Source organism: Amblyomma mixtum, chromosome 2 (assembly GCF_055824585.1).
Source record: "Amblyomma mixtum isolate Tamu chromosome 2, ASM5582458v1, whole genome shotgun sequence".
NCBI classification, from domain to species: Eukaryota; Metazoa; Arthropoda; class Arachnida; order Ixodida; family Ixodidae; genus Amblyomma; species Amblyomma mixtum.
The window spans coordinates 100,564,208-100,581,278 of NC_143013.1; positions in this window are offsets into that span (position 1 = coordinate 100,564,208).

Consider the following 17,071-nt stretch of genomic DNA (forward strand, 5'->3'; position numbering starts at 1 on the left):
CAGGACGAAGTCACAAAGGTGAAATCTTCATGATGTATTCTGGTCTAGAAGAAACTGGACGTGTCTTAGTGTATGGCGCAAATTGCGCTAATGTAAAAAAAATGAAGTCGCTGAGAAGTAACAGCCAACCGAAGCGGTGGCCTTCTTGTAGAGCATCCGCCTCGCATTCGGGGGCTGCTGGGTTCGATCCCCAGTGCCGCCAGGTACCCACCGGTTTCTTTAATGGGGAACAAGATTTTTCCAGGCCTGGTGTTCGGCTCTTCTAGGTGGAGATGCTTGGGAAAAGAGTCTTAGACCATAGTTGCATTGACGGATCAGAGATAAGTTCCGACGTCAAGCAACCTTAAATCCGCCTTGTGCGGTAGAAGACCAACTTGTGGCCCTTTTTTGACCGAGGCAGCGCCCCTGTGGTAGAGCATCCGCCTCGTATTCGGGAGGTGCTGGGTTCGATCCCCAGTGCCGCCAGGTACCCACCGGTTTCTTTAACGGGAACAAGATTTCCCCAGTGCTGGTGCTCGGCTCTTCTAGGTGGAGATGCTTGGGAAAAGAGTCTTAGACCATAGTTGCATTGACGGATCAGAGATAAGTTCCGACGTCAAGCAACCTTAAATCCGCCTTGTGCGGTAGAAGACCAACTTGTGGCCCTTTTTTGACCGAGGCAGCGCCCCTGTGGTAGAGCATCCGCCTCGTATTCGGGAGGTGCTGGGTTCGATCCCCAGTGCCGCCAGGTACCCACCGGTTTCTTTAACGGGAACAAGATTTCCCCAGTGCTGGTGCTCGGCTCTTCTAGGTGGAGATGCTTGGGAAAAGAGTCTTAGACCATAGTTGCATTGACGGATCAGAGATAAGTCCGACGTCGAGCAACCTTAAATCCGCCTTGTGCGGTAGAAGGCCAACTTGTGGCCCTTTTTTGACCGAGGCCGCGCCCTTGTGGTAGAGCATCCGCCTCACATTTGGGAGGTGCTGGGTTCGATCCCCAGTGCCGCGAGGTACCCACCGGTTTCTTTAATGGGAACAAGATTTCCCCAGGGCTGGTGCTCGGCTCTTCTAGGTGGAGATGCTTGAGAAAATTGTCTTAGACCATAGTTGCATTGACGGATCAGAGATAAGTTCTGACGTCAAGCAACCTTAAATCCGCCTTGTGCGGTAGAAGCTCAGCTTGTGGCCCCTTTTCTTTTTTACTGCTGCTGCTTCTGCTGCTGTGAGCCAGTGGATCAGTGCGAGTGTAAGACGCTGAGAAAGTGAGGAAGGCTTCTTTGTCCTCACGCACGAGTGAAAGGCCGTTGCGCTTCTCTGCTGGCGCTCGAGCGGCGTTGGCCGCAGGGTACCACGCCCGAAAGCAAGGCTGCGAAGGTCGTTCGAAACTGGGCTTTCGCCCGCGATGGGCAGAGCGGGGTTTACGGAGCTTCTCCCAAACGTACACCCCTAAAGGAAGCCGAGCGCCAGGCCGGGGGACGCTTGTACCCTTTCTTACCGGTGGGTGTCCGGTGGTGGGTTTCGAACCAACCACCTCCAGTAGCCGAGACGGGCGCTCAAACCACTGGGCCACGACTGCGGTCCAAAGTTGGTCACACAAAGTTTGGTCCTGGGTCTCGCAAACCAGTTTCGTTCTTGTTTTTGCAGGTATGCACGTAAGCTTTGCTCGCAGAAAGAGAAGAGATAAGTTTAATGATTAGAAGAGCAAAGAGGGTGGCCGGAAGACTATCTGGCCTGCTACTCGCAGGACAGCGATTGGACAGTGGCTCATGACGTGTGCATATCGAAGAAGTAGTGCAGCCATATTAAAATCTCATATTATTCTGCAGATAAGCGTTAACAATTGGAATAAGACAGTAATCTGCGATTTTTTGATAACTTTGACTTTACTAAGTCACTCAGGGGACGAACTACATAGCATGATCTAAGACAGTCAAAGTAGAACAGTGGGTGAGCCTAAAAAAGTTAATATGCAGTGAACTGAAGTATAATGTTAAACAGTTTCGGAGGATAGCAGCAGTTTACGTTTTGTAGGGAGGTGCTGGAGGTGGTAAGGGACTACGTTTGCTTTGGGTCGGTAGTTAGCGAAGATCCAAATAGCGATAGCGAAATAACTAAAAGGATAAACGTGCGGAAAAGCGCATTTGGAAGGTACTCTGAGATCGTGAATAGCCGTTTAACAATATCCCTAGAGACGAAAGCTTATAGCAGCTGTATAACCGGGGCTCACTAGTGGCAGAGAAACGGGAGGTTAACGAGAAGGGTTCCACTTCAGTTGAGCACAAAGCATCTAGTTATAAAACGCAAAATGATAGATTTTATGAGACCGGAAGAGGGCAGAGTGGGAGTGGGAAAAAACTCGGGTTAATGACATCCTAGTCGAAATTAAGAAGAAATGGGCTTGGGGACGGCATGTAACGCCAAAGCGAGATAACTGGTGGTGGTTGAAGGTAATGGACTGTACACTGAAAAAAGCAAGCGAAGCAGGGGACAGCATAAAATTAGATAGGCTCAGAAAGTCTGTTTTTAAAAATTTGCAAAAAAAATATAAGTCTACCCTCGGAATACAAAATGTAAGCGGACATTCCTCAGACGCGGGATTGAAGTGACATTTTATTGATTCTGGCAGCATAGCGCGCAAGACCCTATTGAGATCCAAGTGCTACTCAGGCTATCTATGAATTCAGCGTCAATAATCTTGCACGTAAGGTCGCAACCATTCTTAGTGAAAACAATTCATGCTTGGTAAACGGCTCTGCACTAGGCTTCGTTCTACCAACCGTGCACATAAACAAAATCTGACTTCGTATCATTCTAGCTCCTACGATCTTCTCGAAAGCTATCTGTCAGGCACCTCTCATTGTGGCCTACATATTGCTTTCCGCATGTCTACGGTGTGTTGTACAAAGCCACTTCAGTGGATTCCATGAACTTAGTTTTGTGCTCTTTCTGCACCCGTCCTGCCTTCTAATCAATCGTTAATAACGCACTAAACTTCTTGCGTGAAAGCTTTTCGCTTGTAGTAGCTATGAGATGCTGCCTGTGCAGTATTCGGTTCCTTGACACCAACCTTTTATTCGAGGACCATCATACGCACTGGAAGTGTGAACCACGTGGCGAAAGCCCCCGTTCCCGTATCAATAAGCGCAGCTCGAACATGCAGAACGGCAACCGTAGATTTATGCCTCCCAGATGCCTTAGGATGCCAAAATAAATATTGTCACCGACAAACGGTTGAAGAAACAGACCAGGTTCTAAGTATACGAGGTGGGCGTGCCAGCCAGCAGGCAGCTCGAGCGAGGACGAAGAAGTTCTTCGAGCACCTCGAGTGCCCAAGGCTTGGCAAATCCCAGCTTAAACAGTTCGGCCGTGGTACGGCGCCACTGAATGGTTCGTACGGTGGCATTGCTCCCCCTCTCTGAATGGCACCGACTCGGTGCCGCAGCAGTGGGCAACACGAAGAGAAGGGACGCCGCATGTGTCCGGCGGCAGCTGTAGACACGCCTGAAGCGCTAGCGGGAGTGGTACGGCTTCATCCGGGCGACATGGATGACTTCGGAGGTCGGCCGTTTGGAGGAGCGAACTGTTCCTTGGGGAAGAACTTCGTAGATCACCTCACTGACTTTGCGGAGTACCTCGTAGGGGCCGAAATATCTGCGCAGAAGTTTTTCGGAGCGTCCACGCATGCGGATTGGTCTCCAAGCCCAGACTTGTTCGCCGGGCTGGCAACTAACAGCTCTGTGGCAGAGGTTATAGCGGCGAGCGTCGTGGGTTTGCTGGTGCCGGACGCGCTGTCGAGCGAGTTGGCGGGCGGCCTCGGCGTGACGAACGAAGTGGTCAGCACCCACAACAGTTGAGGGAGTACTGCTCGGAAGCAACATTGCGTCCAGCATGGTGGTGGCTTCGCGACCATACACTAAACGAAATGGAGTGAAGCGCGTCGTGTCTTGCAGAGCAGCATTATAGGCGAATGTTACGTAAGGAAGTATGGCGTCCCAGTTCCGGTGGTCTGCGTCAACATACATGGAGATCATGTCGGCGATCGTCTTGTTGAGCCGTTCGGTGAGTCCGTTCGTTTGAGGGTGGTAAGCGGTTGTTTTGCGGTGACAGGTGCCGCTAAGGCGCATAACCTCCTGTGTAAGGGCCGAGGTGAACGCCGTTCCCCTGTCAGTTACAACGATGGTCGGTGCACCGTGACGAAGCACAATGTTTTGAACGAAAAAGTTCGCAATTTCGTCAGCTGTACCACGAGGTACGAGCTTTAGTTTCACAGTACCGGGTGAGGTAGTCGGTGGCGACCACAATGTAGCGGTTACCCAGCGAGGACTCTGGAAAGGGGCGGAGTAAGTCCATGCCAACTTGGTGGAAGGGGGGCTTGTGGCGGATCAATAGGCTGCAGTAGTCCGGCTGGCTTAGTCGGTGGCGTCTTGCGACGTTGGCACTCGCGACAAGTTCTGACGTAATGCTGTACAACTGCAGCAACCCTGGGCCAGTAGTACTTCTGGCGTATCCGCGCCAAAGTGCGGGAAAATCCCAGGTGACCAGAAGATGGGTCATCATGGCACGCCTGCAGGACTTCGTCGCGCAAGGCCGCGGGTACGACGAGCAGATAGACAGCTTCCGTCGGGCGGTAGTTTTTCTTATACAGAACGCCATCGCGCAAACAGAACGACGACAGTCCACGTGAGAAGATTCGCGGTGAAGACTCAGCGCTTCCTTCAAGATACTCAATGAGAGGCCGTAGTTCAATGTCGTCTCTTTGGTGTTTAGCGGCGACGGACGTGGAGATGGCGCCGAGAAAAACAAAATCGGTGTCGGTATCATCTCGGTTGTCCTCAACAGGAGCACGAGACAGAGTATCGGCATCACTGCTTCCTGCCGGACTTATAAACGATGGTGACGTCGAACTCTTGAAGACGAAGGCTCCAGCGTGCAAGCCGCACCAAGGGATCTTGAGGTTCCCAAGCCAGCACAGCGAATGGTGATCACTGACGACTCTAAAAGGGCGGCCGTATAAGTACTGCCGAAATTTGGTCACTGCCCACACAATTGCCAGGCATTCCTTTTCAGCGGTGAAATAGTTCGCCTCCGAGCGTGACAAGGTGCGGCTTGCGTATGCGATTACGTGTTCGAGACGCGCTCGTACGGTGGCAATATTCTTTTCTTTCGTCAATTCATTTTTTACATTTTGTCAGCAAAAAACTTAGCAAATTCAGAATTGACTAGGTATATCTATACATTTCTTTTTATTTATTCGAGATGTTTGGCATGAAGCATATGTAAAAGGGAAAGAAAGTAAAAGGGAAAGGGAAAGAAAGGAGTGTAAACAAGCTTCGCTTAAAAAGTGGCAAAAGTTCACGATAAAGCGATTATCATGAGTCCACTTGCGATAGTCGCCTGCAGCGTCCCATCGCAGGCCTACCTTCTTTAGGAAGCGTCGTCTCACGGAAGCTGTAGCCGGGCAAGTACAGAGCAAGTGTTTTTCGTCACACTGGTCTGGCGCAGCACCACAATGGGGACACCTGTCATTCACTTCAAAACGTTTGTCACGCCAGCGATGCCGCACAGAAAAAGTCAGAGCCTCTCCTGCCCGAATCCGGCGCGCAGATACCTCCTCCTCCCGAGTGAGACTCCAGGGGAGTGGGTGGGTACGAGCACCGAGGAATTAGAGCGCGGACAGAGGCGGACTATATTAATGCATGTAGATGGAGCTACGCTTAATACGACCCAGCGCTTGAAAAAAAAAAGTTGTAAGCCGGAAAGGTATGAAACCACCGAGATATTCTTTCCCGTCACGTGTTGACACTCACAGTACTTTTAAATTTCGTGTTATTGTTAATTCTTCAACATTAATTAGGAATATTTTAATCTTCATTTCTGGCCGAAGAGCGTTTCTTTACGTTGTGGAGGGCATTGTGAAATAGGCGTTTCGGTTTTATGTAGCTTAGCACCTCCTACGTGTACGTTTTTCGGCATTTAAGGAAAGACCAAGGAGTATGAAATCCATCTGGACACCGCTTTAGCGCGACGTAATGCAGCATCCCTAAATACGTCCTAAATGAATGAAGACCGCGCTGACCATGACAAAATGAGCGAACTCTCTCGCTTCCATGGCCTACACATTGATACAGGAAGAAAGCAGGCTACGTACACGCTTAACGAAAAAACACACAAATAGGAGTAAATGACTTCCCCTCTAGCCCACAGCCAAAAGCAGGCTTTATTTACTCCAAATAAATGAAGTATTTTATTCACTCCCTGATGCAAGAGACGTATTTAGGTACACAAGGGAGTAACTTTGTTACTACCCACAGAAAAGCAGCCCGAAAAAGGCCTCTTGCTTATTTACCCTCATTAAAGCTCATTTTAACAGCAGCAACAGCGGCGGAAACGGGCAGTAGCCGTGCGGGCCGCCGGCAACCCACCTTGGGAAACTGCGCTGCCCTAATGTGACCCCGCGTCACGCGTTCTTTTGCGCCGTCTGCAATCCCAGCGGCGGCGTAGGCGAGGCGGCAGGATTCGTCTCCTTGTCCTCTGCATTGGCTGTACGAGCTCGTATGGTTGGCTATGTTCGTAGATAAAGGAATGTGAACCATCTCGTTAGCTGTATTTGCACCTCAAACGGGACCTCACCGCCATTAGCATAACCTCCCGAAGTGACCACTCGCACAGTATAAAGGTTTCGTGCATAGGAATTATCGCAGATGAATACATTTTGAAGTTCTGCATGCGTCATCAAGTCAGCTTCTAAGCCACAGGCTAAACTAAACAAGCGCCGTGCACCTCTTGGAACGGCTTAGAATGTATCAAGTAACATGGAAACGAGGATACTATCGCGATGTAAACAAATACTAACCCAGAGCACGTGACGAGCGGCCTAATAGGCGGCCCCTTGATTATTACCTTTTAGAAAGTAGGTTTTCTCGCTGCCTCTCTCCTGAACTTCTGTCTGCCGTATAGGGTTCAAAATGGGGGGGTTAAATCCGTTCTCCCCGCTTAAGCGCGGCTGAAATAGTTCAAAACCGCCCGGACCCCACCCCGTGGTCGCGAGCGCTACCGAGCACACGGCGACCACGGCGGGCCTTGCTCTGCGGGAACAAGGGAACGACACACTGGCTGACACAAACAAGGCATTTATTGCTATAAACACAATAACGCCATCTAGACACAAAATACACTGAGGAATCGAGGATATCCGACTCACCAGCACGGTTACGAGCGAACGTTCGCCCACGCTAGGGCAAAGGGAAACTCCGAGGCCAGACGGGACGGGGTAGCGGGAGCGTGTTCCGACTACGACGCGCCCGCAGCGGAGAGTGGAGCGGCTCGCGAAACTTCCGCGAGCTTCTAGGTCCCAAGGAGAAGAGAGCCCGTCGCTCCCCGCGAGCACTCAGCAAAACGCCATCCGTGTCGCTGGTGTCGCTGCGACGCGAGCGCCCTCCCCTGTTAGTTAAAGTAACCAAACTGAGAAGAGCGCGTTTCGGGGGAGCTAACTACAGGGAACTAGTGCGTTGAGGGAAAGCGAGCGCAGGGGACGAAGGCGTCCCCACATCCCCCCAACCTTAAATAGACCCCCGCGCCTACAAGTTACATGCTATCGAGGAGTCTCCTGGTCTTCATGCACTTGAGGCAGGTCATGCAGCGGAGGTCACGCCGACAGCGTGTACGCAGTCTTCCCCGGTATTCCGAAGGCGGCGTAAAGGTCTCCGCTGGGACGGCTCGCATGGCCCGCGGACTACGTGTCCGCAGGCCCGCGGAGAGTTTAAAAAAAAGTTGGCAGCAAAGTGCGCCCCCCCCCCCTCAACACCACGGTCCGGTGGTCGTGTCACCTTTACATGGTGCAGGCAGCTATGAAAAGCCTTAGGCCTCGCTACCACTCTGACAACGACCCCCAACAAAAGAAAGACCCGAAACAGGTTTCGTACGCGCTGCCGCGAGGAGACATCAGCTTTTTAGAGTGGTCCTTCCCCGCTCACTGCACGAAGCATCTTCTGAGCGGCCGGCGCCCGCCGTATCAGACGGTTTCGGAGCGCCCGGTGCCGAGCTGCAATACCAGCGAGCTCGTAGCGGCACCCGTGGCCCGAGGCCACCCGGCTCCCGGCCGCGACTCCCAGAGTCGAAAAAGAGATAGCGAGAAAATATATACAGAGAACTCGGACCAACCACGCGGCTTCCGTAATCACTCGCTTCGGGCTCGGCAACTCCGCGGGCGCTAGGCCTCGCGCTCCCTCGATGCGGACCAAGTAGTTCTTGCGAAGAAACTCCAGGAAAAACTTGACAAAGAACACATGCTGAGCATGTCGAAAAAATCAAACATGCTGCAACGCAATACACCTCGCACTCAAGAAAGCATGCCGCAGGCCCTAGCGATGAAAATTCACAATAGGCCTACCACTTGTCAAGTCCGGACGAAGAGCGTTCCTCGAACCGAACAGACAGTCGTCCAATGTTCCAAGAGCAGGCCCAACGTTGGGCTGCCAGATGTGGGGTTAAAATTAGGGAGATAAACACGTTCTCCCCGTTTAAGGGCGGCTGACTCGGTTCAAAACCGCGCGGACCCCACCCCGTGGCCGCGAGCGCTACCGAGCGCACGCCGACCACGGCGGACCTTGCTCTGCGGGAACAAAGGAACGACACACTCGCTGACACAAACAAGGCATTTATTGCTGTAACAACAATAACGCCAGCTAGCAACAAAATACACTGAAGAATCGAGGATGTCCGACCCACCAGCATGGTTACGAGCGAACGTTCACCCACGCTAGGGCCGGGGAAAAACTCCGAGGCCGGACGGGACGAGCTGAGGGGAACATGTTTCCACACGAGGTCGCCCGCGGCGTCCGCGTCCTTTCCCGATACCAAGGAGAAGAGAGCCCGTCGCTCCCCGCGAGCGCGCAGCAAAACGCCATCCGTGGCGCTGGTGTCGCTGCGACGCGAGCGCCCTGCCCTGTAGTTCCCCTCGAGCCGATGGTGTATGGCCCGTGTTCCGCATCTTGTATGCGTATATAGGCTTGACGGTCCGTAAGAAATTGACTTATGTAATGGAATGTTTTGTGGCCACAGTTGGTGTTACTGAGGTGGTCCAGGATTACTTCATGTTTGACGTTGTCGAATGCGCCTTTAAGAACCAAGGTCACGACCACCTTGTCGTTGTGGGGACATTCGACAGGATCTTAAATGTCGTGCTGGAGCTGCAGAAGTATATCCTGTGCTGACTTGTGAGGACGAAAACCGAACATGGTGTCCGCGAAAATGTGCTGTGTTTCGAGATAATCGGAGAGTCTGTCGCGCACCATCGTCTCCATCAGCTTGCCGACACAAGACGTCAGAGAGATGGGGCGAAGGTTCTCCACATCGATAGGTTTGCCGGCCTTCGGAATGAAGGTCACGAGAGCCGATTTCCAATCGAGAGGGAGAGGAGTCTCTCCGTCCCAAATGCTATTGATGTATTTGAGGGGCGCGGCGTAGGCTGCGTCGGGAAGGTTGGCCAAAAGCTTGACCGTAACCTTGTCGCGCCCAGGTGTAGTGCTCCGCTTCATCTTGCTTAAGGCCGCCCGGAGGTCGTGGAGCTGGAACGGCTTGTCCAGCTCCGTGTTCTCTTCGCCTGCATGCGAGTACACCGCCTGCCGGGGGTTCTTAGTGGTGCAAAGGTATCGATCCCTGAGCGTGTGCGCTAGCTGTGTTGTCGTTCCTGTAAAGTTGTGCAATGCCCTATGTAAGTGGCGTTGGGTTTCCGTGCGTGTTTGTATTGGATCGATGAGAGCGCGGAATAGGCGCCACGTGTTGCGGCCAGACATCTGGCGCGCAGCCGCGTTGCACCGGTCCACCCAGTTAGTGTCGGCTAGCTGAGTAGCATATTCCGCTGCCTGTCTCCCCTGCTCTTCAATTTGGCAATGCTTCGCCTTCCCTCCAAATTGTCTTCTCTGCCCGGGATACATCACGCTCTTTATGCGGATGACATTACAATCTGGGCGACGCAAGGCAACCTGGGCCACATGGAGTCCTGCCTGCAAGCAGCGGCGACCCTAGTCGACGACTACGCGGCCTACTGCGGACTCCAGTGCGCCCCAGCTAAATCAGAATTTGTGCACTTACGTCCCTCCCCTCGGGACACAACTCCGCTTCGCATCAGCCTCCCCTCGGGACCGATCCTGGAGGCCAAGGAGATCCGCGTCCTTGGCCTCTTCATACACCACCAACGCAGAGTCGACACCACCATAGCCAAACTTCGCACGGTGGGAGACCAGGTGGGCCGAATGGTCCGCCGGGTGTCCAACAAGCGGGGCGGATTACGAAGCAAGGATGCACTGCGGCTTGCCCATGCTTTCGTAACGAGTAGAATCCTCTACTCAACTCCCTACTTGCACCTGCGCAAACACGATGATGACCAACTGGAGGTCATCCTGCGGAAAGTCATCAAGCGGGCTCTCGATCTTCCGGTCACCACGTCCAACCAGAGGCTTCTGGCCTTGGGCGTGGTGAACACATTTTGGGAGCTTCGAGCGGCCCACTTAGTCAACCAATACACGCGTCTTGCACAGGCCGCGTCCGGTCGCCGCCTCTTGGACCGGCTACACATAAAACACGACTACCACATTGAGGAAAGGGAGAGAGTGCCAGAACCCTGGAGACGCGCCCTCCGGGTCCGACCCCTTCCCCACAACATGTCCAGAGAAGACCATAGCGGTCGTCGCCAGGCGCGCGCGGAAGCGTTGGCGCGATACTATGGTAGCCAAGAACATGTGTATCACGTAGACGTTGCCGGCCCACACCACGGGGGGTGGTACACGGCCGCAGTCGTACACAACACACACACAGTTAACGGGCTCACTTTCAAAGCCTACAGCGCAACACACGCGGAGGAGATTGCCATTGCTCTGGCTCTCACGAATCCCAAGTCAAAACACATCATCACCGACTCGCGAGGGGCCTGTCGGAACTACGAGTTGGGCTGGGCTCCCCCGCTTGCCTGGCGCATACTGGAATATAGCTGTCGATCTGAAGATCCAACTCCACGCAACCTGATTTGGGCCCCCGGTCACCCGGGACTCCAGGGAAACGAACAGGCCGATCAGGCCGCCCGCGCACTCTCTCCCCGGGCTATCTCCCTGTCCTTGGCAGGGTACTCCCAATCAGAGAATCTGGCCATTACATTCAAACAAATCACCGATTACTACAAGGAGGAGCACCGGCGCTACCCGGCCCCTTGTAAGGGTCTGGATCGCGCTGACGAGCGCCTCCTCATCAAAATTCTCACTAACACTGTATTGTGCCCGGCGGTGCTTAAACATTTCAATACATCCTTTGATGGCACGTGCCAGTTCTGTGGGGAGGTGTCTGACACCTTCCACATGGTTTGGGCGTGTCAATCTAACCCATCTATACCCCCCAACCCCAACCCCACCAGAGAGGACTGGGAGGCGGCCCTGCTCGGCTGTCAAGACCTGAAGAGCCAAAAGGCCTTGGTTCAACGGACGCGGGCGGCGTTGCTTGCCAATGGGGCCCCGGAATAGGGGCTCCACCTAGTACTGTGAGGGGAAAGGGCCAATAGGGTCCTACCCCAATCACCTTTCTGTAAAAAATTTAATTGCTTATAAATGTTTTTCACCACCACCACCACCCCTGTAGTTAAAGTAGCAAAACTGAGAAGACTTCCTGTGTTTTTTGCGCAGAAGACACGACACAAAAGAAACGAGGTACACAGGACAAGCGCTTGTCCTGTCTACCTCGTTTCTTTTGTGTCGTGTCTTTTGCGCAAAAAAACCAACTAGCCACCACTAGGCACCAACTAGCCTGCAAAAACATACTCGCAAACTGAGAAGAGCGCGTTTCGGGGGAGCTAACTATAGGGAACTAGTGGGTTGAGGGAAAGCGAACGCAGGGGACGAAGGCGTCCCCACAGCCGATATCCGCTTCATTGGCCGACCGAGGAAAAGGACATTTGCTTAGGAAAGTGTGGATTCGTCTTTATGCGCTTAAACTTCCCATAGCACCTGGGGCTGTGAGGGGCGCCGTAGTGGAGGGCTCTGGATAAATTTACACCAACTGCGCTTCATTAACCTACACTGGGGTCGCGCAGCACACGGGATTCTGGCATTTCGGCTCCATTAAAACCAGACCGCCGCGGAATTTATCGACCCGCCTGCCCCGCCGGCTTGGCTCAGAGGTTAGGGCGCTTGGCTGCTGACCCGAAAGACGCGGGTTCGATCCCGGCCGCCGCGACTAAATTTTGATGAAGGCAAAATTCTAGATTCCGGTGTGCTGTGCGATGTCAGTGCACGTTAAAGAACTCCAGGCGGCCGAAATTTGCGGAGCCCTTCACTACGCCGTCCCTCATAGCCTGACTCGCTTTGGAACGTTAAACCCCAATAAACCAATACACAAATCTTTCAAGCTGGCCGCAAAGCACCATAACCACTGAGCCACCGCGGCCGCACTTTGGTGACAACTGTCAAAGGATTCCTCTATACGCGGTATCGAGTAATTTTTTTTATTAAGCGATTAAGATTACTGCAGTCGACAGAGAACCACAACGTTCTATACTTCTCTCTTACGTGAACCACAGGTGACAAAACCGGAATTTTCGAAGGTTTGATATGCCATGACTGACATCTCTTTCAGTTGTGTCTGGCTAGCGTCTCGCTCTGAGGAAGAGACAATAAAAGACTGCTGACTTGTTGAGTGTCCACCCTCATGTGTGAATATTCGGTGTTTAGTAAATGGCGACTGATGTTCCATAAATGCTTAACCAGTACAGTCTCCACGCTGACACATGAGGACGACGAAGGGGACACAATACGTCCTTTTTCTCTCTTTACGTTTTTTGTTGCACAGAAAGTCTACACAAAGATAGTGTAAAGCCGCTAAAGCAATTTCAAAGCATTTGCAGCACGGAGGCTGAAAAATTAATAGAAAAAGACTTTTCCCGAACATTTCTGAAGGTGCGCGCGGCTGCAAGAGCATCTCAGAGCAGGGACAGGACCTCCTCCCCCCGCGTCTTTGGCGAAGCGGGACACGCGCGGACGGATTTTCGAGGGAATTCCAGCCCTCTTCAGAAGACAGGGGAGCGAGACGTAGCTTAACGTGTGCGGCGACACCTCCTCTCCCTCTAAGTGTCTCGCTGTCTTCCGGAAATTTCGAACTGTTATTTAAGGTCATGATCCATCTTGTTATGCGGTTGTAAGCTAGCCTTCGCGCAACGATGTAGACAGGCACCGGGTTTCTAGAAGCCTTGAATAATGAGCTTTGAGCTCGAGTGTTTCTGTTGTAACAGCTTTGGTAGCTTAGTGCGTAGTCACAGTTTCGTCTTCGTAGATTCGTTTCTGTACACTTTTTAATTGTTATAAAACGCCTGTTCCTTCCTCACCCTTGTCGCTTAGTCCGTCCATCATCCGGCTGCCTGCTCCGAGTTCAGTGCCAAATAAACGAGCCTCGAAGGAAGCGAGGTGTGAAGGAAGAACCTATCATTTTTACTCATAGATAAAACTGCTCACCGCTGCTAGTAATGCAAGCACGATAAAAACTAACCCAGCGCGAGCGAACCTGACGCGACAGTGTCCGGTGCGTTGTCTTTGTGGCTCAGTGCACAAGTTGCGCGGGTCAGCAGCAGGGCTATCCCTGCTGAAAAAAAGTTCTATGATGCAATAACCTCATAGATCATTCATCATAGAATATCATACAATCGTTATGATATATCATACAATTCGTATGATATATCATAAAATCTGTATGATGTATCATACGAATTGTATGATATATCATACAGATTGTATGATATTCTATGATGAATGATCTATGAGGTTATTGCATCATAGAACTTTTTTTCAGCAGGGATAGGTTCGCATCCTCTAATGAAGTTTTGGTCAAGCTGCAACCTTCTAATAACCAGATTTTTTATGTATTGCTTAATGATTGACAAAAGTATATTAAACGTTATAGGGGAAATTTACAGTCGCATGAAATACTTCTATACAGATTTAGTTTTGTTACCATGATGCACTGACATTCCCCCTGAGAACAATATACACAGGATGCACCAAGAGGCAGAAAATACTTACGGAAATAAAAGAAACATCCTAAAATGTTCTCTCCATGGCCTTCCTGGATTGTGTTATATGTTGTGCTGTAATTGCTCCTACGTCTTTGCGAGAGTGCCTTGAGACGCTCGTTTCGGCAACGTAGGCATCATTTTGGAGTTTTCAAGCACAAATAAAAGAATGAATTTGTGAAACTTTGCCTAATATCTCTAAGGTAGACCGGTTTTATGAATTTCTATTTTCCTCTCGGTCACCTCCGCAGTAATAAGGCTTGAAAAAAATATATTTCACTGCCCCATTCACGACACCGGGATTTTAACGTCTGCAGCAGACGACAGAGGAAACCGCCAGTACTCCTGCGCAGAGTCTTGATTTTGCAAGAATAGTTCCACAGCAGGCTGCCATAATAGCCTAGCAGTCGCAACGAAATTAAACAGGAGTGAATACCTTCTCAGTCTGGCCTGCAAAGAATATTGTACTTCAATTCGGCAAAAGATAAGGAATCTCGAAGATCTCGAGCAACTGCCGTTAAATGACTGTCTATCTTGACCGTGCTATCACCGCAGCCGTGGCCTAGTGGTTTGGTCGTCCGCCTCGGCTGCGGAAGGTGGCAGGTTCGAAACCCACCGTCGGGGTACCCACCGGATGGGTGCAGGCGCTCCCCGACCTGGCGACCGGTTTGTTCGTGGGGAGGGGTCCTGGGAGAGGCTCCGTAGATCCCGCTGTGCCCTGGGTCCTCGTGTTTATGTGAAGCCCTCTCAAGGGGGATGCCAAGGCCACAAATGGCGGCAGGACTGCATAGATGCCGGTGAATGAGTAGCTGGACGATTGGTCACAATCGCGGAGCCTGGTTTTGTTGCTTTTTTTTTCATCCAAAGCTATTAAATGGACACTGAGGAGCGTTCCATGTAATTTTTCTGCCTAGTTAAAATCCACCTTAGGCCGCTTTCTGGCTACAATCTGAACATGACATCTGCATATGTTCTTGCGCAATGGCCCCAATTAGCAACATTTCCATAGAAAACGGCTCAATGTTTAGCCTTGTGCAGTCAACGGAGTTGTATACCAACTTTAGGGTGTGTGAGCCTAGAAAATCGTGGCGACTAACCGCAGCTTGCATGCATAATAACCGGGTGATGGCGTCGCTTGCGCTCCATATTTGGACCTTTGCTAATTCATAACGAACCTCGCATGATGCTTAATTGCGCGAATAAAGCGACGCACTGCTCCCTGCGCGACGGAATTCGGCGGCGATTATGGGGCACTACTGCGCCGCGGCGCGTCGACTGTCTTCGTGTCCTGCTCGGACACACTGTTCCCGTCTACAGCAATATTTCCACGGCGGAGAGAGCCCATGCAGATGCTCGATGTGTGTTGTGTGCTCACATGATGTTCGTGGATGGTCAGCTTCATGAATGGCTGAATCACGTCGATGCTGCTAAAAGCACCTTGGCTGTGCCGTTGGCTTCGCTAACTTGACGAGGTCGCCTACAGATTTGAGTCCAGTAGAAAACGTACGCAGATTACAGAAATCATATAATTCAAGTCAAATATCCGCACAGCAAGCTAAGGCGAGAAAGCATAGATTACAATATAACAGAAGTGATGTATTGCTTATAACTACTGCAGAGTGCGCGCTGGTACTTTCTATATTATGGGCGCTGAGTCGGCTAGCCCCATATAGGTTTCCAACGAGTACAACTGCAAAGGCAAAGTGGCAAGCACTATTCACGAAATAAGTTAGCGCTGCGTCTTAGACGCGCTGTAGAATTTCGCCGGTTGAGGTTACAGCCCTCGTACTTTGTAGAGCTCGGTGCGGCAGCTCAAAAGCGGAACGCGATCGAAGCAGAACAAAATTTTCGTCTGGGAGCGTTTTGTCAGTTTAACGCACCAAGATTTCACGCACAGTGTTATCCTGAATCCCTTGAATGCGGCTTTCCCAAAAGGATTTCTGGACGCCCGATGTGGTAAATACGCTTACTACGGTATCCACGACGGTGTCAGAAAACGGCAGCGAAAACACAGAAGAGGTATGAGCGGCACCGCTTTACTACTAGTCCTGCACCTGCGGTGCAACATTTAATTTTCAGGCTCCTGAGGTTCATTAAAGCGAACCGACATTGCGCGAAAGAGTCTTCACGTAATTGTGCGCATGCAAAGAAACAGCGCTGCTTCTGTGAAATGCCGTGGGCTGAAACTAATAAACCTGTAACCTTGAGGCACCCTTCCTTCTCCTGATGGTGACTATACAATACCTCCTGAGTCCAATGACAATCCAGACAGCGGTCAAATTGGGAGCTGCTCGCAATCTCCGGCTCGTACGTTTGGTATCAGCTGAAACAAGTTAGAACATACCTCGTAAACGCGATCCTCTATTCACCACTTCACGTATGAAAGTGGGTTTCTTAGCTTTATATAGCACCCTCGCTGCTTTACACGCATGCGCGTCGTTGCTTTAGCCATAGAGACACACCTAGGCCCGTCGACGCCTTCAGACGGTGCCTCGGCCCAAAACTGTTCGCCGTACAAGCGCGCTCTAAAGTACAAGTCACGTGCTTGAGCAATCGCGCCCAATCAGTGGGCTGCGATAGATGTGCAGCGTTGCAACTTTTCACTGTTACCAGCACTGCGGTGCTGGCAGGGCACTTTTATTTTTCTTTTATTTAAAAGCCCTTCCTAGCATATCTTACCAGCACTGTGACTCATCATGGTGGGCGGCATGTCAACTTCATCTCGAAAATAAATGCCTTTATGAAAATTATTCGATACTGATAAGCAAGAAATTATGTGGAAAGAACAAGAACTAGCTCCCTGTGAATATGTGACACTTCAATGAGACCAGACCTCCACCAACATCACCTGCCGATATCACAAATCCCAGATGGTAAATGACTCGTCCTTTTGAATAATCACAGATACATACCTCTTGACATGAGCTCAAGTCATCACGTCTTTGCAATTTTGTCCCAGTCCCTGAAACTGGGGACGTACTCGAAGTGGCCCTCGAAATGTTGAGTATCCTCCTATAAATCGCCATTAAAGGTGTTTGGACTCCGGGG